Here is a 4,970-nt window from a genome sequence, read left to right on the forward strand (position 1 = left end):
TAAGTGTAATACATTTTGTCCAAGAAAATAACAAGTGTAATAGATATATGGAGAAATGCCAAAGTTTGTGGCCCAATCCAATAAAATTTATTATCTACTAAAAAATATGGACTCATAATAAATATTTATGCCAAAGTGTTGATTTAAACCCCGTCATTACCCACCTTCTATTTAATTTGCAGATGACTGTATTATATTTAATGAAGTAAAGGAGGAGAAAATTTATCAAACTATTCTTATTTTGAATAAATACACTGAGGCTTCAGGGCAGAGGATCAACTTAGACAAATCAGGAATCACCTTTGGACGACAAGTGCCTATTCAAACCAGAATGGACATAGAAGACATCATGGGTATAATGGCTTGGGATTATCCGAAAAAATATTTAGGACTTCCAGCACAATGGGAAAGGTCAAAGAATAAAACTTTAGCGTGGATTAAAGAAAAAGTTAGAGCTAAAATGGATGGATGGAAGGAGAGACTGTTAAATCAAGCAGGGAAGGAAGTTTTAATCAAGTCGGTCATTCAAGCTATCCCAACTTATGCAATGAATGTGGTGTTGTTCCCAAAGGATTTTTGTAGAAGATTAAGTGCTATAATTGCAAAGTTTTGGTGGACATCAGGAGATAAGGATAGGAACATACATTGGAAAAGTTGGAGTAGAATTAGTAAAAGTAAGGCTGATGGGGGCTCGGCTTCCGGAATTTTCAATGTCAAAATATTGCGCATCTTGTCAAACAAGCATGGAGGATTATAGAGAATCCAGAAGCATTATGGGTGCAGATTCTAAAAACTAAATATTGTGAGAAGAAGGATTTTTGGGAGACTAAAAGTATAAGAGAGGCATCTTGGGCTTGGAAGAGCATTTTAATCGGAAGGGGTTTCTTAAAGAGACAAGGAAGATGGAGCATTGGGAAAGGTTCCAGGGTCAAAATTTGGGAAGACAAGTGGATATTAGGGCTAGACAGAATTCAATGTAGAAGGAATCCTAACTCTCACTTAGTGAGAGATCTTTTAACAGAAGATGTACGGTGGAATGAACAAAAGATTAGTGAGATATTTCCACACGAGATAAAGAAAAAGATTTTGCAAACTCCAATCAGCCTAACTAATAGTGGAGACACACTTATATGGCCTTACAGATGGGATGGAATGTACACAATTAAAACGGGTTACTATGCAGCAAAAAAGAACTAACAGAATAAGAGGGGGATGTTTCGTCAACCAGTACAGAATTTAGAGAATTATGGAAAGATATATGGAATCTTTAGATCCCACAAAAAATTAAATTATTCCTATGGAGAGCAGTACATAATATTATTCCTGTCAATTATAATTTATGTAAAAAGAGAATTGCTAAGGATCCTAAATGTCAAATTTGCATGGAAGAAGTGGAAACGACTGAGCATGCTCTGCTGCTCTGTCCATGGACAAGAATAGTATAGTTCGGGGGACAATCTCACTGTTTCCAACCAAAGAATCAGTGACAAGCTTTGGGACATGGCTAATGGAGATGTTTAGAAAAATAAAGACACAGGGCAAAGAGGACAATGAAATCAGGATGGCTAGGATTGGATTCATGTGCTGGGAGATATGGAAAGCAAGAAATAATGCAACTTTTCAACAGGCAGAAATCAACCCACAAGTAACAATTATAAAAGTAAATATGATGGAATCAGAATTCAGAGCAGCCAACAGAACAGAAGAAACAACTCAAGCCAAAACAACAGTTCAATCAAGACGAAGGGATAAGAAAGCTACCTGGAGACCACCTAAAGGAGAATGGATAAAAGCAAATGTTGATGCAGCATACCAAAAGCAAATAGGAGAGGGTGCGTTAGTGGTAGTAGTCAGAGATCACACAAGAAGAATCATCACCGGAACAACAGAGAAGATCAAGGTCTCGTCTAGTCTAGCAGCAGAGGCACATGCAGTTAGAGGAGCACTAATTTTGGCAAAAAAAATCTTCAAATAGAGCAAGTAATAATAGAATCTGATAGTCTCACCTTAGTCCAAGCTGTGAAACCGAAGGCCAGGATTGGGGAGATAGAACGAATTCTTAAAGATATTCAATGCTTCGCTTCAGAAATTCCAAAAAGTGGTTTCACATGGATTTCAAGGGAAGGAAATTTTTTGGCACATCAAGTAGCGAAGAAGTGCTTGAAGGATGAACTAACGGCAGATTGGACATGGAATTTGAAGGGAGATCTAAAACAAATTGCATTTTTAGAGGCTCGGGGCTTGAATAGTTGTATCCATCGGGGTCGAACCGAGGGCCAACTAATACAGCAAAAGACAAAAAATCTGGCCGTCGGAGACAGAAGAGGATGGCAGCGGACTGGTCCGGGGTTGGCAGGACAGGTGAATTTTGAAAACGGAAGAAGACCTCACGCAATGCAAAGTTTGGCGGCGCAGGAAGAGAGGGAGCAAATCACTTCGTTCAGGCCGGGCGATGAGCAAGAAGCTTCATTGAAACTCGACTGCAAGATGCCTTCAACAGGGGCGACAATGGAAGAATATGTTGTGGGCATCGCAGCAAGCATTTCAGAAGAACTGATGACGACAGATACCATCCGGCGAAGACCTCTTCAATGTCGGCAAGTTCAGGCATCAAGCAACAACGGTGATTCAGGCTACGACGGCGCTGCGGGCGGAAACAGAGGTGCAGGTGATGGCGGCATGGAAGGCAAGCACCATGACACAGGCGCGGGTGAGGTTATGGCCGACGATAGTGACGCAGGCGACGTCGAAGTGGTAGGCGAAGGCAACGAAGTGGGCGACGGCGGCGTGAATCGCATGCTTCATATACAAATCCTTGGCAGCGAAGTCTGAAGTGAAGGCGCTGCACTTCCCTCTTGGCAACTAAAGCAAGGCGAGAACGATGGGGAGAGCAGCAGGTCCGCCGGCAAAGATCCAGGCTAAAGTGCCGATGCAGGAGACGGAGGAAAGAATGGCGACGGCGTGGAATGAGTCTTCAGAAACGGGATAAGGTACCGGTAAGGAGCTACAGCTGCAGATTGGGGAAGGAGAGCTCTTCCAACGCCGGGTCGGTTAATAAGATTGGGGATCGGTTTGCTGTGATTTGGGCTTGTCTGTTGGCCAGGACCTTGACAAAAAAAAAGTATTGATTAATATAACCAAGTTAGGTTGGTTTAGTGATTAGTTCATTAGTTCGTTTAAGTAAATGTCCAGAATTCAAATTTCGCCTTGTGCATACAGTAATCCATTGGTCAATGACAAATCTTTAAATGGAGTTTCGATCTGCGACGAATTCCAAGTTAAAAGATACCATGAAAAACCCAAAAAAATATTGACTAATATTAATAAAAAAAAATATAATCTCATAATATTTCTATTAAAAAAATTAACTACGAGAGATAATTAGCTCAATCTTAGTTCCAACCAATTATCTTATTTCAATATGGTACATAATTTCTATAATAGAGTAAAGTACTAAATTGGTCCTCTACATTTGGACATAATCCCGTTTTGGTCCTTGGTGCGGTATTTGTAACCCACTAACTTACCGGCAAGTGCACCGGGTCGTACCAAGTAATACCTTACGTGGGTAAGGGTCGATCCCACGAGGATTGATGGATTAAGCAACAATAGTATTTGATAGGTTTAGTTAGACAAACAGAAAAGAGTAATTGAGAGTTCAAAAGCATTAAACAATAAAGAAGAGTTTGAAGACAGGCAGGTGAATAGGTGAGGAATAAAATATTGAGAAAGCAGTTAAGGCTTCAGAGTTATCTATTTTCTGGATTGACTTTTCTTATTAACTAATTTTAATCATGTAAGATTTAATTCATGGCAAACTATTTGTGACTAGACCCTAATTCCTTAGGAAATAGTTAAGGCTTCAGAGTTATCTATTTTCTGGATTGACTTTTCTTATTAACTAATTTTAATCATGTAAGATTTAATTCATGGCAAACTATTTGTGACTAGACCCTAATTCCTTAGACCTTCCTAGTCTTCTCTAAAATTCATCAACTGCCAATTCCTTGGTCAATTAATTCCAATTAGAGGATGATGATCAAATTCTAGTTTATATGCCACAAGAATCCTAATTATCCAAAAATAAAGGGATTATATGTCACGTTTCCCGTTAAATACAAACAATTAGAAATTCAGGATAATATGTTTTCAAGCTATTGTTCAAGTAAAGAGCTTTTCCAAGTTATACAAGAACTCAAATAGAACATGGGTCATACTTCCGTTCCACCCAAATTCATAAAATAAAGAACAAAAACAATTATTGAAATATAAATCAAAATATGAATTAAAATAGAAAAATAATATTATCAATCCATGCAATAGACAGAGCTCCTAACCTTAATAATGGAGGATTAGTTGCTCATGGAATATGGAATGTAAATTTGTATAGAATAATGTTGTGGAATGTTCTTCTGGAACCACCCTATTGGGATCCCTTTTATAATTAATTCTAATAATTTAAAAATCAAATTTCTAAAATTAAAATTAAAATAATATCTTTTCCTAAAATAAGATGTGAATTTAAATTCGAATTAATTAACAAGTCTTCAGCTGATGGGTGGGGACCACTTGATTTGTCCCTTCTGCAGCTTCTAATTTGTGATTTCTGGGCTAAGAACTGGGTCAAAATAGCCCAGAAATCGCCCCCAGCATTTTTCTGTGTTTTCTGCACGTGGCGCATGTCACGCGTACGCGTCGGTCACGCGTTCGCGTCATTTGTGCAGATTCCAATCCACGCGTTCGCGTCAGGCACGCGATCGCGTCATTGCGATTTCCTCCATTCCGCGCGGTCGCATGAGCCATGTGTCCGCGTCGGTATTCGCTGGTCATCTCCTTGGTTTCTTCTCTTTCTCTGCAGAAACTTCATCAAATCCATCCAAATGCTACCTAAAATGAATAAAATTGCACAAAACTCAAAATAGCATCCATAGTGGGTAAAATATAATTAATTCTTAATTAAACTCAACAAG

The sequence above is a fragment of the Arachis ipaensis genome, chromosome B03, assembly GCF_000816755.2.
Source record: "Arachis ipaensis cultivar K30076 chromosome B03, Araip1.1, whole genome shotgun sequence".
Lineage (NCBI taxonomy): Eukaryota > Viridiplantae > Streptophyta > Magnoliopsida > Fabales > Fabaceae > Arachis > Arachis ipaensis.